The sequence below is a fragment of the Oenanthe melanoleuca genome, chromosome 1, assembly GCF_029582105.1.
Source record: "Oenanthe melanoleuca isolate GR-GAL-2019-014 chromosome 1, OMel1.0, whole genome shotgun sequence".
In the NCBI taxonomy this organism is placed as follows: Eukaryota; Metazoa; Chordata; class Aves; order Passeriformes; family Muscicapidae; genus Oenanthe; species Oenanthe melanoleuca.
The window spans coordinates 101791017-101809614 of NC_079333.1; the positions used below are offsets into that span (position 1 = coordinate 101791017).

The 18598-nt window shown below is 35.8% G+C and overlaps 1 protein-coding gene across 3 annotated transcripts in view; it reads right to left on the reverse strand.

The window, feature by feature from the left end:
* Positions 1–18598, reverse strand: part of DMD (dystrophin) — a 1135346-nt gene that overhangs the window by 292299 nt on the left and 824449 nt on the right. The window lies entirely within an intron of this gene.

Below are 18598 nucleotides of genomic sequence, written 5' to 3' on the forward strand. Positions count from 1 at the left end.
CTACTACTGATCTTAAAAAGGAGAGGTTTTTTTTTTTTAAATTCACAGACCTCAAATCCTAAACCCAAGGACTTATGGCATGGCTGCTAACAGCTCACTGGTAAAAAGTGGTTATCTTTACCAGTTAATCCAACAGGACTTCAAGGGTTTCAGTGAATTGTAATTTTCCAATGCCAATAAGGTGTTTTTCACATTAGTAGCACTGACACATAATTTGACATGAAGTACAGTACAGAGAGATATATAAAATCCTGGAATAATAATTTTCAAATTTAACATACCTGACAATTTGGCCTTATCTGACATGTGATACTTTCACTTTTTACACACTAAATTAGGAAGGTGCAAGAAAATGTCATCCCATATAGAGGATTATCTGAGGGGTGATGCAGTCAGTTCTCCAGGGTGGAGAACCCAAATTAACTGGGAGGCTGTTATGATGCATCTGGACCCTGTCTCCCGCTCTCCCCCTCCCTGTCACCATAACAAATTCAGTTACTGAAAGGCCATATTGGGAGGTGGAAACAAGAACTCTCAAATGTGTTATATTTTTAAAAATTAATGATTTGTATCTCCCTATGGAAATGCTAGATTGTGACAAGCAGTTCTTCAAGAGCTGAATCCTGGAAGGACTCCAGACTGAGGTCACTGGTTTTTTGCAAATAGCAGCCTGCAAAACTGGGAGCTATTTTACAGTCTATGGAACTGAAAAATGTATCTATCTTGGCAATTTTTTCTTATTCAACTTTTTGACCTTATTCCTTCTTTTCTCTTGAAAATTATCACATATACATATGCAGACACAATTCTTTCCAGGGGCTTTTTCCACCAGACAGAAAAAGTAAGAGTTGTTTTTCTTGAGAGCTACATTTGAAAGCAATTTTTTTTGTCAGCTATTAATTATTAACAAAAGAAAACTGATTTGAGGAATCAAACATTTCTTTTACTTCTACTTTATCCCTCCAGAGTATCCTCCTAAATACCTTCGTTCAAAGCACTAGAAAAGCAAAGATGTAAATTGTAGTCACGTCTAAGGGATTTGCAGAACTCTTTAGAAACATGGGCTAAAACAAGAGTAAGCAACTGCACTAAGAAAAAAAAGAGAAATATTACATATAAGACTGAACAGATGCCATTATCTGCAGTGCTGATGAACCAGCTAAAAGCAACATCAGTTTATTTATCCATGACAGCATAATATATTCTGGTTAAAAACAAAATGAACCAAACAAGTTTAGGAGATGTGCCTTAGCATGTCCTTTTACCCTTAGCTGTTTCCTCAGGAAGGGTCTCAAGGGCTGTGGAGATTCCCCTGGCTGAGCATTTCTAGTTGGTGCAGTAGTGGCACTGATGCCACCATGCCAACTTACCCCCATGACCTCCCTTTTGCTCTCAGCCTTGTGCCAGGAAGGGTCAGAGGACAGAGGTGCAACAGGGACACAGCTCTAAGAGAAAGGAACAGAAGATAGCTGCCAATGGGAATGCAAAAGGGCTGGGCTGCCTCACTGAAGATGGGCAGGTGAGGAATGGGGGATAGTAGCTGGTGTACAGAGATACCTGAAGTTACACACTGTCATTTTAATGAAGGTGATATTGAGAGTGAATGCCAAAGAAATGTAACACCAATAGCAGTGGTGTAGGACATTAAGAACGTAGTAATAGAGAAGATGTGTGGTCACACATTTTTCATTTTTTTTTTTCTAAACAGATTCTTGACAGTGAAATAGCTGCTGTGATATCATATTTTCTTAGTCAGTAGTCTTAGGTGTAGATTAATGAGTACATCTTTGAATATGACCCCTATGTTTCTTCAAAACAAAACAAAACAAAAAAAAAAAAAACAAACAAACTCAAATGTAGTTCTGAAAAGCTGTGAAGACTGTTATAACTTTTAAAATTTTAGCTTCCTTTCAAACTTTAATTACTCACTGCTGCAGATGTGCAGGCATTAAGAGATAAAAAATAATTATAACAGATTCACCATGTATGCCAAGGTTGTTCTCTGGAGGGTTGGTGGTTTATTGTTTTCTGATGTCACCACAGATCAAAGGAAAATGTTATCAAACTGTCTTCCACAATGTAAGACATTGTATATGGAAACCAGACAACTTACTGTCACGGAGGAAAGTTCTCTACCATAAACAAGTAAAGTCATGTAAGAGCTACCTTAGGAGAGTTTTCTGTGCTTGCACACAATTGCAAAGAATTTCTAGCTGAGGGCATGCTTATTGAATTAACTCCACACTGAATCTCTGTCCACAGATTATCAATCCCTCCAACCCTAAAAAGCCACAAAGCATGAGCATACTCATTACTCATTTTGAACAAAAAAAAAAAAAAAAAAAAAAAAAAAAAAAAAAAAAAAAAAAAAAAAAAAAAGCAGCAACTGCCACAGCATCATTAGCCTAAGATTTTGGGTGCCCAGACTCCAGTGTACTGCTGAAAATGGACAAGCATTCCCTGGGAGAGTGAACAGTAGTTTCTGGACAGCTGTACCCACCCCTGCCTCCTGAACCATTCATCCCTCACCTTAGGAAGCACAAGCTCAGTGTGTGAAGGCAGGTGTGTGAAGGGTGGGGAGCAGGAATGAGCAGGAACAGCAGGGTAGAGACCTGACACAGGGTGGGGGGCTGGAGGTATAGGAAAAGGAGGGATATGAAAGAGAGGAGCTAACTGATATTTGAGGTGCACACTCCAGAAAGGCAGTCAATCCCCAGTTACCTGTGGATGACTTAGCCCCAGTTCTGGACTATGTACAACACAGGAAAGAAGCTGTCCAGCTGATCCAGTAAAGAACCAGCTTAGGCCAGATAGACTTAACTGATGCACACAGAGCATGGTGGGAGCACAGCTGTGTGATTTCTGGGGCCAGCTCAGCAGTGCAGAGCCTTTCAGGAACAGTCTGAGTTAGTGAGACCTGATGAGTCTCACCTGACTTATACAGAACCACTTACCTGTTGCATCAGCTCCCCAGCTTTAAAACAGCTGCAATGGGCCTGTCTGTAGTTGAGACACATCCATAATATTGCACTACTACAACATGTGTGGTATGTGTCACACACAACTATGTATGTGAAGAAGGTCAGTCTGGTCTCCATTGTTGAATATTCCATGTAATTTTCTTTTAAAAGGCACAGTGGGTTCAGAACAACTTGATGAAGCAGCATGAGGACAACTTTACTAATTGACCATAATTTAACCTTGCATGTAATTCCTACTATTCCTGTTGGAAGAATATTTTCAGATATTTGTTCTCTATTTCAACCTCAAAGTCACTGCTTAGTCAGGCTATTGTTCAGAATTTGCTGTTACCAATCCTTCTAGCTACCCAATAATTTATTTTGATTTATTTTGATGGTGGTCTTCATTACTTCTTCTGCCAGGAAGGAAATATATGTATCTAAAATGTAGATATGTATGCACACATGCTCACACACACATATATACATACAAGTAATATAAAACAGTAGCCAATATTTGGATAAAGACTACAACCCATCACAGGGAGCCTAAACAACTTTTTGTACTATTTCCACAGTGTTTTTTATCCCCTTGTGGAAACAAGTTTCAAACCTATAGCTCATTTCTCTTCTGTAATGTTATACAAGATGGAGATTATTCTTGCAGATGCCATAAAATCTGTAAATTTATTTTGCTTCAACATTTTTACCCAAACAGAATAAAGCAGTCACTGAAACTTTTGAAGTGATAGTCTGAAAAAAGGTTTGTTCTAGCACTAATACTTATGTTAACAGCTTCAGGGCAGAAGGTCTCTGTGTGAAAGACAATAAACAAACACTGCTAACTTTGTTATTGGTGTGACATAGTTCTTATCTAACTCAATATGAATTCTGATGTGACAGCTCATGAATTTCAGTTATAATACTCAGGAACTGGCTCAAGAAACCTCGTGGGTATCAGTGGTTATATTTCAGGACCTGCAATGGATGAATATACCTCACTTTTGAAAGAGGCATAGAAAGCTACCCAAGAAATTTTAGGTGAATTATTCCTAGCTCATTTTTAAAACATATGATTAAACAACCTTTGAGAAGGGAAAATGGTAACAAATGATACAGCCAATCATTTATCAAGAGCAAATAATAAATGGGCAACTGCATTTGCCTTCATCCAGTGCTGTAAGATTTATCAATAGTGAACCACAGGTAGAAGTTGTGCCTGGTGCCCACAGAAAGGCTTCTAGTACTGCCTATATGATTTTACCACAAGCAGGAAATTTGGATGTAAATGAAATGAAACTGATGGAATAAAACTCCATAACTTGAATACATTTTATGGGAAGGCATTATCAAGTGAATCTACATACAGACTTGTCCTACGTCTAATATTAATCACTGGTTTTGGTTGTTGGAACAGAGCATAGGCATTTTATATTCACAATGATGCAAAAACCAACCAGTAGCAAGAATGTGAGAAGGTGAATACAATTCAAAGCAGTCTCCAAAAAACCTGAGAAATCAGTAAGTGCAAGGCATTAAAATAACTAGCTGGAAAACTGGATTAGCATCAGAATGGGTTGCAAATGACTGGACAGATGGTCACTAATCTAGAAACAAGGATAGAGGTTTTAAGGAGCAGGATTTGTTTAGTCTAGAGAAAATTGAACTGAAGTACCAGTCTTCAAGTATATGAGGCTATTGCTGAAAGAGAGTAAACTGTTCTCAATTTTCATTGTGGTCACATAATTAGCTTAAATTGAAGCAGGGGACATTAGGGTTGGAGACAAACATCTTTTGACTACTAAGGATTGCTAAGTGGTGAGGAAAAAATTCTGCAAAGATACTGAAAACAAAAAAATCTTATGGAGCAGGTAAGACAGAAACTGGTCAGAAATTATCTGTCTTGTTGATCTTGCCTGATCTGGACTGCAAAGACTTTCAAATCTCCTTCAACATCTTTTTAATATATTTACCATTTCTTTGTGAAAAAAAAAACTAACAAAAAAACAAACAAAAACAACTATAAAAACCAGCACAGAGAATAAATAGAACCCTGTGCTAATTTATAGCATCATTTTCCATAGGACTTTTAATGCTGGTTTGAACAAAAACATGATCACATGCATTTCTTAGAGCTAATACTCTTTAAACTTTTATTTTGATTACTTGACAACAATGAAGAATGGCAGAAAGGAAAGGATGGGACACAGTACCTGCAGACTGTCTAAAATAAGACTGCCAAAAATAAGAATAATTACTAAATTATTTATTCCTCAAAATTAGCTCAGATATTAAAACTGGCCTCTTTTTTGCATTGTAGTTTCCTTATAGTATGATATTTTTTATGGAATGACTGTGCAAAATGGCAAGCTAGCACTTAATTTTCTCTTTTTTAAATTATATTTAAAATGCTGGCCTCAATTTCTTAGCTAAGACATAAGAAACTTGTTTTACTTTAGCTGACATTGTTTTTCAGAAGTTTGCTGACAGAATGCAAATAATAACAGGAAAGAAAGCTATGATGGTGTTGGAATCCTATTATATGCTAAAAAGTACTTTAAAATAAGACAAGATTAATTACATAATCTAAAAAATAACCCAGAAATTATATTCCAGGTCTGAAGAATAAGATGGGTTTGTAATCAGGAGTGACACAAACTGCCTGTGAGGAGGGAAATCTGAGAGGCTGCCGTGGCAGGAGATGTGACTAGTGCACAGCTTCTGTCCTACAGCTCCAGCACTAGGATGTGAAACTAGTATGTCCAACAGCTGCCACAGCTTTTTGTTAAAGAGAATCCTGGGCATATTTAAAGAAAACCACAAGCATGCAGAGAAAGATGATTTAGTTCAGATAGTCTACATACATTAAAAAAGAGGTGTTGCTAAAATCCTTCTGAAAAGAGTTTTAGGAAACCAAACAATGTTACTCCTGAAATATTTTCCTGAAAATGTCGCTCCTGAATGTGTATTACATTTAAAGATAGAAGACAGTGGGCAGGAGTATGCTGCATTATTTAGTAGAAACTGTTATAGAACAGAAAAAAATAAGTATTTATTTCATAGCAGGCACTGTCTATATAGAACTTGCTCACAGGACATCTTGAGCAGTTTCAGAGAGGCATTAGACAAGTTCATGAACAATAAGCTGAAAAATAGATGTACAAGGACTCCTGATGTCCCAAATCCAAGAGCTGGATGCTGTGGATGGGACAGCATGATAACTTCAGCAGGTAACAAGGCAGTCAGGCTGGTGCATTCTCCTTGTTCAACCTGCCGTAATGTCAGCACCAGAGACATTTTCCTGGGTTAGACAGAAGAATGATGGTTTGACTCAGTAAAGTATTTCTTATGCTCTCAAGCGTGATAAAACCCTCTTTTAGTCCATTTAAAGCCTATTTATTCTTGTATTTGTTACAGTTATATAAAATAAAAATTCTGTAACATAAAACACTAAAAGATCTATTGCAAATAGAGAGTTATGTGAGACTCAAAATACTTGTTAAGAGCAATGTTGTCCTCATTCAAATTTATGCCAAATCCTATGCAAGATGTTTATTTTTTTTTTCCTAAATTATAGGGAAATCTGTAGGGTTATAAATAGATCTTATTTCAGTAGTAAACAGGAAGAGTTTGATTTGTTACTATGTTGGCATAATATATTATTTATATTACTAATACATATTTTCTAGCTGCTGCTAAGAAGAGTCTCCAAACACTTGACTTTTAGATAAATGAAGGAATTGTTTTTTTAAAAAAGTAAACACAATACATATTAAAATGCTTTCCATCACTGTATCATATTCCAGTTATTTAGTCATCACAAATTTCCACTGAAATGAGAAAGTCTGAAAATGTTGGCAAGATTGAGGCAACACGAATGGTTCATCTGAGAATTCAACTGCATCTCCCTTTAGGAAGTAAAAGGTCATAAATCCCCCGAGTCTGAACAGATTGCTCCCAACTAGAGCAAGGGGGAAAGGAGATCACATCCTGACTCCTTGAATCATGATGCAGCTGCAGCCCTTGTAAGGCAGAGGAATACAAATCTGCTCCTCACTTAGACAGTGTGGCTTGGAAGTTTACAACATAGACCAAACCCACTGAATCAAAACCACTGATAGCACACAAGACAAACTTCAAGAACTACAGGTTTCATAAAGCATGTTTCACAGAAGAAATAAGCATGTAACAAGTAAGGAAAGGCTGAAAATAGAGAAGTCTTTTTACCTGGCTCTTACACAGACTGGCTTATAATCAGCTTTCTCATATATATTATCCCTAAATATTCAATACTGCATATTCAGTGATGTTTCTTACAAACAAAATATTACTTTCTTCCTGACCCACTCAAAGTAAGATCTCTGTATTGGGAAGGACATGCACATCCTCTTATTAACAGACTTTGCTATTCCTGTTCATCACTCCTGAGCTGTGCAAAGAAGCCATTATCACCAAATTACAGTCTACAAAATGCATGGAATAAAAACTAAGGTGATTTGGATGGAGACAAAACAACACATTATATCCACAATGTATGTTGAAAGCTTTATTAAACAAAGTTGTAGGGAAAGTCACATATCTTCTTACTCTCTTGGCTGTCACTTTATCTATTTCATATGCTCCATTACCTCTGCACAAGCCCAGGAGGTGTTTGCATGTAATGGCATTTCATTCTTGATTGAATTTACACTGAATGTTGCCTGCCTATTATGCATACATATGATTCTGCATTTTATCACCCCTAAAAACATATTGTGAACCCCATGCACTGCTTTGGGAAACATCCCTTACAACCACAACTTTTAAAAGGCTATTTTTAGTTCCCACAGATGCAGAGACACTTTATTATGTTCAAGAAATCTTTCTGCAAATCTTATTCCTGAAAGGGACATAATTATGATGCATTGCGCCTGTTTGCTGTCATTTTGAAACTGTGCACCAAAGTAGCCGTTGGAAGTAGATTAATGTCAGAACAGATAACAGTTTGCTCTCTGATGGCCAAATGGTTTGGAAGTCTGAGATAACACATCTAACATTTCAGTAGCAGGAACCAAACAATCATTTTTGCTATGATCTGCCCCAGTTTTGTGTCTACAAATAAGAATTACAAATGATTTTTTCATTACTCAGTGAGATATGCCAGGAATTTGTATTGTGGCTAAAATATGATTAAAACTATTAATGCATGTTAGGTTTGTTCAGTTTTCTATAGTAGAGTCTACAGTGTCTAAATAATACTTAAAGGGATATGAAGATAGAATCCCTGTCCTGCACAGTTTGCAAATTTCCTCCTTAAGAACTCATGTAAAAAGTGTCTATAGATTATGATTTACCAAAATTGACAGGTATCAGTGATAAATGAGAATACTGCAGAAAGAATGGCAAAAATAATGAAAATCCCTGCATCTGGGTGATGAAACTAGATGTATGACTTGTTACACATTATAAACCTAATTTTTCAAAGGCAGTGATTACATAAACCAGACAAACTTCAAGTATGTTCTGAGGAATATAATTTGTTTCCTTTTTGTACATATTATGGTCAGCAACACACGGTCTGTAAGAGTGGACCAAAAATATCTGGGAACATCTTTTTAACAGCTTCCTCCCCCATTCCCCTCCTTTTCCTGTAAAATCCTGAACAATATTGCTTCTACCATTCACTTATTTAAAAAAAAAAAAAAAAAAAATCATAAATTGAAATTCAGTTAATATGCTTTAAAATATTACTTTCTTCTCTCCCATAGGAGTGTAAATTTAACCAAATTTCTATGATGGAAATCTTAATTTTAGATAATGGTTTGGGACTCCTTTTGGTGCCATAATTTTTGAGTAATAGGGCTGTTTGCATTAAACCATACCAAATTAGGAAACTGAAGTTTAAACATTAAGAATTACTGTATAGAAAAAGATCACTCTCCTAGATGTCCTCATCAAACACAAATGGACTGACACACACAGATGTCTGCATTTTTAGACATATTTAAGACCAATGGAAGAATTTAGTTTGGAGAACTGGATATTAACAAATATTAAAAATTTCACCAGAGTATTTCAGAAATGTAACAGAGTATTTTCCTGGATCATTGTTAATAGGCCAGACAGAATTGTGGTTGCATCTGCTATAAAAACCCCTTACATTTCTCAGTGAATTTCTTGTGAAAAGTAGCTTTCCACATTGATGTGGACACTTAACTTTATCTAAAAGCCTCAAAAATGAAAGTTCTTATCAAACACAATAGAAAGAAATTGTTCTGAGAAAATATAGTTATTATATTATAGTATAGTTATTTCATCTTTCATTACCTGAACTTTACTTCAGTGCAGACCATAAAATTAGAACTAAAAACTAGCTTTAGCATTTAACCTCTATGCTGCTTAGTAGTTATTTCTGATTTGTTTCAATGAACCTCTTCCCAATTAGATTTTCTTTTTCTTTCCCCACCCAGAACAGAACACTGGCAGCAGGTTGCTGCCCAGGAACAGTTTGCCATGGTCAACCCTTACAGGGACTGGCATCCTCTATGATGTGTCACCTTCCTCACAGTGCTTCCCTTTCAAATATATTTGTGAAAATTTTTCAAATAAAAGTGCAAAACGCCAATAAATTTGGAAAAGAAAGGAAAAAACTACAGAGGCAGATTGAAATGAAGTCAGAATGTCTCCAAGGGAAAGCGTTAGTAGCAAAGCACTAAAAGGAAAAGATCATCATTTTCTGTTGTGAAAAAGTGCTTGTTTTCACATTATTTTTAATAATCCATTACAATTCTTTTGAAGTACAGGGAACTGAAAATGAGTCCTGCTGTTCATTCTTCTCCTTCTGAGATAGTAATAAAAAATAATCTGCTATTTGTATGGTTTTTGTGCTGGAAATGATAATTACAGTGAAAAAGTCTTATTATGCAGTGGCAGTGGAAGGAAAGAAGGTTGAAAATTACAATAAAAATGGTGATTTATTCATCATTCAAAACAAGATGAAGGATCATTTATCCTATATATTGTTAAATAGCATTCCTGAAGATCAACCCTACAGCAAAGCCTAATGATCATATAACCCATGGAATTCAGAAATGAGCATACAGTGAAACATAAAGTCAAGAAAACACATTTCCTCTGAACCCTACAGTGAAAAAAATCCCATTTTTCTCATAATAAAAACTAAATGCTTTGTATTCTATGCTAAGAGGTCTCCAAAGACTGTCCTGTGATTTTAATTAAGATTTTTGATTTTAAGATTGGCTAATGAAAGAATTTCAAAGGAATTGGGTAACGAGCACCCAAGGAAATGAAAAGTCATGTGCACAGTTCCCTTAGATTCCTTTTACAATTCCGGCTTATGCATAACCATTCTAATTATTAGAGACATACACAATTATTAATTTCATACAAAAACCTTCATAATTAAGCAAAATAGATTAATCAAACCTTGATAATAAATATTGGGGGGAAAAACACAAAATATAGAAACTAAATATGAAAATAAGAAAATAAACAAAATGAACCAACATGAGTAATAGAAGTTTCAGTATGAAAGATCTTCCTTAATCTCAGCATATTTGGCTAGAAAGAGTCAAAGAAAGATACTTGTAAGATATCCTTCTCAGAAGGCAAGTGATGTTTGATCTAAATACCTCTGCAGTCTAGCAGGAAGAGGAGGAGATGGGGGAAGGTAATATGGTGATATTAAATTTGCATGTACTAAGCTAGATAAAAAATCAAGAGCATTCCTATGTTAAAAATCTTTCTTTCTCTTTCCCTCAATTTTTGCACTTTACTAACAAAGACCTTTATACAACTATGTCTTAGAGAAGACAAACTAACAGTCTTGCAAACTTTTCCAATTCAACAATTACACTGGTGTTCCTACCCTTTCCTCTCCACCTACATTTAATCCATCTTTCTTGTGTTCTCTAAACCATAATCACAAGACCAGTGAGTCAACTTCTCCTTTTTTGCTCAGCTCAGAACAATGATCTAAGTCCTGGTTGAAATTACTTATAAATATGCAAGATTTTGTCATCTACATGCACCTTATCAGTATTATAATTTAAGTGTACAAAATACCACTAAATCTTTTCTGTGAACTATCCTGTCTCTCTATCAATTGTATCAGCAATATCTGTTGTGGATTATATTGCAGGTCTGTGTAGCTCTGGAACATTTAGTACAAGTACACAGGAGTGCTATTTCTGAGTTCATAAAATCAGGTCCAATATACAGATTACTGTCACTGACCAGAAGGGCCACCTGGCTGTGCTCAGCCCCAATTCAGATTCTGCTGCCTCCAAAGAACTTCCCCCTGGCTTGTAAAAAAGTGCATGGGAAATCCTCTTTACTAAATTAACACTGAATTTGCTAAATTTTTTTGCCTCTAAATTAATCAAGGAATACAAAATACAAATGGCTGAGGGAGTTGGTTCTATCAACTGTCTCACAGTGCTTTGATGTCAAGCTTTCACAGTTGTTATCTAGTAAGTACAGATATAATGTGGTTCTCGAGCATCAGTGTTCCTGTTCTTTACCACATGACAGGTCTGAGTGGGGGGGAAGCCCCACCCAAAATCACACTACCAGCAAACAAGCTAATAGTTTTTATGTGTTCTGATGCACCATCAAAACTTTGCAAAACACAATGACCCTGTCAGATCGGAATCCCACATCTGAATGACATTATAGGAATTTGCCAAATATACCAGTTTTCATGAGAAATATTATGCCTTATGGACCAGATATAAAGGAGTAAAAGAATTTGTAATAGCATTTTAAAATGTTATCAGTGCTGACCCCATGCACAGCAGGAATGTAAGACACATTGATTTGAAACTAGAAAGGAAAGTGGTCAAACAGATGTCAAGAGGTTGGACATTTACCCTGAGATATCATCCCATACCATGCCACCTTCAAAATTGTCTGTTTGAATAAAAGATTCCATGACATATGCAGTGAGACATCACTGGTAACTCATAACAGCCCCAAAACCATCATTCTTCCCACAAAGAAGAAAATGCTTAAATTCACCTTCTGCTTATTATAAATTCACCTTCTGCTTATTATTTCTTCATTTTAACTTCCTTGCTTTTTAGTCAAAAAACATAACAGATATTTCTCTGAACAGGAAGGTGAAATAAAACAGGGTCTTTGTGTTACCTCAGAACCACTTTTTTCCAAAATATCAAAACTACCTTCTACTCTAATTAGAAACAACTGCTGATCCTAACTTTTTGTCTCTCACAGAAGCAAAGTGTCAAGCTGTTCTGTTAAAACATCAAAAAGAAGGCACTTTGAGTATCAAAATACAGTTTTTCACTTTACTATTGCTAATATTAGAACTTTTTCCTTTTTTTTTTTTTTTTTTTTTTTTTTTTTTGTAGTTTTGTTTTGGGGGTTGGGTTGGGTTTTTTTTAATACAAAAATCAAATTAAACTAAAACTTGGACTGTGGCCTTCAGGGGTAACAAAAGAAATGGATAGAGGAAAGATAGAGAAACCAGGGAGTTTTTCAGTGTCCCAATGGAATAAAATCATTGTCTTTGGTCTGACTATCCAGAAGCTTATTTGTGCTAACAAATGGTAAAGACTGGCTGTTTCACATTATGGGAAAACTGCTTGGTTTGCAGGGTTGTGCCAGGAATCCAGCTGGGGACAATCATTGAATTGCTTTATTCCCAGTGGAATGCTCTGGCTCTGTCCCGTTTTCCAGCAGAAAACTGCTCCTCCACAGGGGTGGAGATGGGAAAGAGCAAATGGAGGTAGATATCAATACCTGAGCTTGTGTATTGAGAGAAGCCATTCCAGGAAATAATTCTCCTCACTAACAATTCATCTGGACAATCTGACAGGTCCAGAGGCATGAAAACAGAAATTGGGAACTGGCTGAAGTGCCTGAATCTCATGTATGAATCTCATATTTGCCTGGAGAAAATCCTTCCTATAGGCAGAAAGCATCTGACCATTAGAAGTGTAATGGTGAGAAGTTAAATTGATCTTTTAGCTCAATAAGAAAAATGGTCCACAAAAGCAGCAGAATACAGTTCTGAGATTGATTTGTTACCTTGCTTTGTGTATCAGCTAGCAACAGAGACAGATGAGAGGCTGGAGTAATGTGAAATGGTCCACACTTACTACAAAACCAGGTTTGTTTTTTTTTTTTTAAATTAAGTACTCCTTCAGCATTTGATTGCATGAAGAGCTGAATTCTCTGTTTCAATTTGGAACAATACTTTAATGCCTCTTTCTTGAGGAAAGCAGTCCTTATGCTTTTAGTAAAAGCACTTTTGTATTTTAAGCTGCATATGCGTTCAACCATTTTCTAGGATTTCATTGCAGCAGTAACCTGAAAAATTAGTATTCTATTTAAACTGTAAATTTGCTGTCTGCTAATATGAAGTATTTTGATTTTATTTTTGCAGTAATGAAGGATATCGAACAAAACCAATTCTAACTCTATTTGTTCTATATCAAACAAATAGAAAAAATAAACATAAAACCCTATCCCACCACCATCCCCAACTAATGAAAGGAAAAGAGTACCTTGAATTGCTAAAATCTAAGGCTTCTTCAACATATTGCTCATAATCAAGAAATGTTAGACAGTCTAGGCCAAAGCAGACATTTCGTCCTTATCTTCTGCATACAAAATTCAATTTAGTAGACACAAAAGGAGAATATGTTGAAGAAGAGATGAGCTGAAGGAGATTCCTGGCAGCAGCAAACAGATCATGTTCTACAAAGCTGAAGAAGGTGGGCAAGGGAAACAAATTCCAAGCACAGTGTTTCTCTCTCCTGAATCCCCCACACATGCTGACTTTGCAAGATGCAGTTCTATCTCCCACTATTTCACTGCCTTCCCAGAACCAAAGGAGCTTACTGTATATTTACCTTAAATCTAGTGACAGTACATGGCTAGTGGTGGGTCACATGAAAAAAAGAATTGTATAATGGTTAGGGAATAGAGAATATTTTTCAAGAACCTCGTCTTCCTGAATAGGAATATGCCTTCAAGCCTCTCTTACAATATTTTTATAAATTTTACCTTTCACTGTTAAGAAGTTCTACATAGCACAAAATTTAAATGTTGTTAAGATGAGTTAAGATGTTTGTCTCCTTACATTTGAGTAAAGTACTTATTTGAGTGGTTTCCATTACTTAACACAAGTGTTATAAAACAATATATACACGTAAATCAACTGAGAACTCCCTATGAGAGCTTCTCTAAGTGCAAAATAATTATTATAGAATTCTACTGGGAAAAGAGAAAACGGAATCCCAAGAATTGTGCTTACTGCAGTAGAGCTAAGCTACTAGAAATTACTTATTGTAAAGCATATACTACTGTTTTAAAAAGATACTGACTTTTTTTTAAAAAATTCCTCCGTGAAAAAGGATGATAATGACACTGCTGGCTGTTCTGCCTCAAGAGGGAATTGTCCATCTGCTAGCAAAACCCCAAATCTATATCATTATTGGGATGTGTTTATAGGAGTACCAGAATACTCTTGGCACACTGAGAAACCAATAGGGCACATTTCAAGATCACACACTTTTTTAGTTTAAATTCTAGGGTCATTTTCTTTTCCACATAAAAGGACTGTGTTTCAAGATAAGCTTCATTAGGAAGGTCTGCTGGGATCTGATGTTTTTATTTTCTTACAGAAGAAAAAACTTATTTCTTGAAGAGGAGCACCATCTCGTCACACACTAAATGAGCTAATACACAATTGTTCCTTCTACTTTTAATTTGCATTTTATGATTACAATAGATTAACATTTTATACATTGCATCATTATTTAGAAACAAGATGCTTTTATATTTCCCACAATTTCTGAATAAAATTAAAACCACTCTTACATTTTCTTGTTACTACTTCTAATAATATATATCAATATTGGCACTAAAATAAAACCCCTAAAATGTGTGTAGCTGTCAAAACAGATCCTCATGACTATTTTGAACTAAAAAAAAAAGTCTAAATTTTAACAGGACTTCTCCAGTCCTTAAAGTAAATCACAGCTGAGGTGGGAGGGCAGCTTGTTCCAGTGTTTCAATATGCTCATCATGCACCTTTTTTTCTCGTAATATTTCATCAGAACTCCTTTTGCTACAGCATGTGTCTGTTGTGTCCCATCCTTCTGCTGTCAACCTTTGAGAAGAGTCTGGCTCTATCTTCTCTACAGTCTCCCATCTCATGGCTGTAGAGAGCAAGCAGTGCCTCCTGAGCTCTATCCAGGCTGAGCAAGCCCAGCTCAGCCCCTCCTCATTTATCAAGTGCTCTCCTGCCCCTGACCACACTGCTGGCTCTTCACTGGACTCCCTGCATGTCTTTCCTACACACTGGGCAGCCCAAACCAGACACATAACTCCAGATGCTGTCCTACAGGATGATTAAGGAGGAATCATCACTTCCCTCAACATGCTGGTGAGGGCCATATTAAATTCAGCCCAGAATCTAGTTTGGCATTTTTATGTTGGCTGGGAACACATGGAACTCATGAGGATTTAAGGAATTTGTACACTTTCCAGCTCAGCAGGATTTTCCTAAGTCTCTGTGGACAGCACAGAACTGTAAAAGTCTTTCCATACCCCTGGTGTGTTTTTAAAGGACCTAGTGCAGCAGAGTCTCTGAGCTGCACCTACTGGTGGAATGACAGCAAAAAATCAAACTGGGATTTAAAAAGTAGATCATGTCAGTTCCAGTGTTGATGGAATAGGTAATTTATGCTAAGAACATAGGTCAGACTCAGAAATTTAAAAAAAAATTTCTATTGAAAAAATGCAGCCCTAATGAAAAGTTGAAACTTTTAATACTCAGCATATCGATGCAAACAAAACTAGGTTGCTCCACTCTTATCCTTTCCCTGCTGAACAGGATGCAAGTTGTATGAATCACAATAATTTATCTTTGTTGAGAAATGGAAAAAAAAACCCTCAAATTATTTTATAATTATTATAATTATTATTTATAATAGGCCAATAAAAGCAAAGAGAGGAATGGTATCTCTAGGCACAACTGTTATATTGTTTTTTATTTGGATGGTGATCTACAGCCTGACTGAAAACTAATTGAAAAATGATGAAAGTAACTCTTTTACTTCAATGCCTTTAGAATCAGATCCTTAGAGGTACAACTTTTATGCATGTCTTAGTAATTAACATTATAGAGAAATAAAGAAATAGCTCCAAAATCATGCTCCAAAAGACAGTGTTTAGACATTTTTTTTTACTGTTGCAGAAAACAAATTACTCTCTAACACATTGTAATGAGCTGGCCAAGCTAGTTTAAAAAATCAGCTGTCTTTTTGTTCAATAAAGTATTAAAAAAATAGTCTCCTGACACATATCCTATATCCCTTGAGGTCAAATTTTCTGACTAATAGACCTTTTTCTCTTCCCTTTCCCTTTAAAGACTCAGATTTCCAGGCCCTCTGGAGCATCCTACTGCATTTTCTGACCTTAAGAAACAAGCTGGAAGGCTGACAGACATTTTTTCATTTTCCTTTTTCTGCAAAAAAGCAAAACACTTTTAGGATCCCAAATCTTGTGATTTTAAATTTATAATAATAAATTAATATATTTAGAAATCTGTTAATTTATTAGCTTTTTTTATTTACTCCAAAAAATGAAACCAGATTTCCATTACTTTCAGAAATTAGAAGTAATTTTAGAAGTCTAACAGCATGACATCATAAAAGAAGAATTCCACTAGATGTCCCATATCAAATACAACAACAATAACATTCTGAAATACACATAAAATAATGATAGTATCTCCTGAGCAGTTATATCCTACAGAGAATTTCACAGAGGAAAGCGAGGTTTTGCACACCATTTAACCTATAAAGTCATCTGCAGGGTTGTGGTATTAGAGAGGAGGCACAGAAATGCCAGGGAACCATCTAACATGCTGCAGAATCAGTTTCAGCTCCAGCTCTGCTGCACCAGGATAGTTCATCCAACAGTGACATAGGGAATGTCTGCAGTTGTGTTTTCATATGGAGAAAGAAGATCCTAGAAGCTTTGAAAACAACCCTCAAAGCATCATGACAGCACAGAGCAAGGGATGGGACAAATATGCTCTTGAAGTTTGATTCGGAAAGTGTGAATGTAAATCCCCAACTTACTGGCACCACACTTGGATCCTGGTCTAGGAAGCTCTTCCCTTTAAGCACATCACATGACCTAGAGATGCAGATCCAAGTGTAAAATCTTCTGTTATGGTCTTTAACAGTACATTACCTGATGATGTGCTATGTGGATCTTTTCATGCATTTGTCACTAAGATGAAACTTCTGCAAAACTCTGTACACTTCAAGTACAAAAACTTCAAGTACACTATTCAAAAGGGTGAAGACTCCACCTTGCCTAAAGCTCACACTTCTGACATAAGCTGTATGGACAGATGCAAAAGCCTCTGCCTGTAACTACAACTTTTCATTCAACATGGGTACATTTAGAGCACACTGATTCACACAGTTATGCAGAACTGCACATTTTAATTTGGAGCTTCTGTAATAACAGGATATGAGTTTGGAAAACTGTATCATTATTTCCACAAAAATGGATGTTGAAAACAGTTTGGACAGCAAACTTCCAATTCTTCCGATCTATCTCAATACTAATTGTAAGGCTGCACATGAAAATGCACATTTAAGTTGTATACTAAAATACATTGTATGTAACCATGGGAAAGGATAGATTAAAAATACTCAGACAAGAGCAATGTAAATTAAGCCAACTCTTTCTCCTGCAGTTTATAAACAAATATTTTTCCTTAACTGTTATTTTATTATCCATCATCTGTAAAAGATTCTCAACTATTGAAAAATCAATTGCAATTAAAAGTGAAAACATTTCCTCATTCAAGTTTTGTTTACTTGTCTGAAAGATGATCAAAGCTATCTTTTTTTGAATAGTGACAAATTAATTAGACAGAAATAAGTTCTCTACATCTTTCTGGATGACTACCTTTGGATGACACAAACCATTACCTGAGAGTAAATTTCCCTCTTTGATTAAAAGTCATAGTAACTAGGTTAGTCCCATCTACATAAATACTTTTTTTTTCTAGATTAGTCCTCTCTACTGAACCCAAAAGCGAAGATTCAACCTATTCAACTCTTAGAATCAATAAGCAGAAGCAGGCATTGAAAATTGTAGTCCAATTCATTAGTAATGTTACATACCTTTTACTAGATAGAATCTATGTTCATTCAGTGCAATAAAAAGCCATGCTTTCAACTACATATGTTACAAAAATTGGATGGACAGCATACCTTGGCAAAATCATTGGACAAAATTTAAGGAGAGTATAGTACCTGATCTCTTTGAACAGCATTGTTAATTATCTTCAAGTTTTGCACAGCTTTCATGATCTACTATTTTCACTATAAATCTATTCTTGCTGCCAACCTTTCTCAAAATACGATGCCGAAGCAGAGTTTCTGAGAAAAGACTTGTTGATATCTTAAGTAAGGTTTCTATTTTTTTTTAAATGTAGCAAAATGGAATTTATCATCCTGTTCCTCACAATTTTGTCTTTTATGAAGATCCCTCACCTGACCTTCAAATATGAAGCATGATGATTGTTTTGAAGTAAGGACAGTGAATTGAAGCAACTGGGTAAACCATAGTTTGTCATGTCC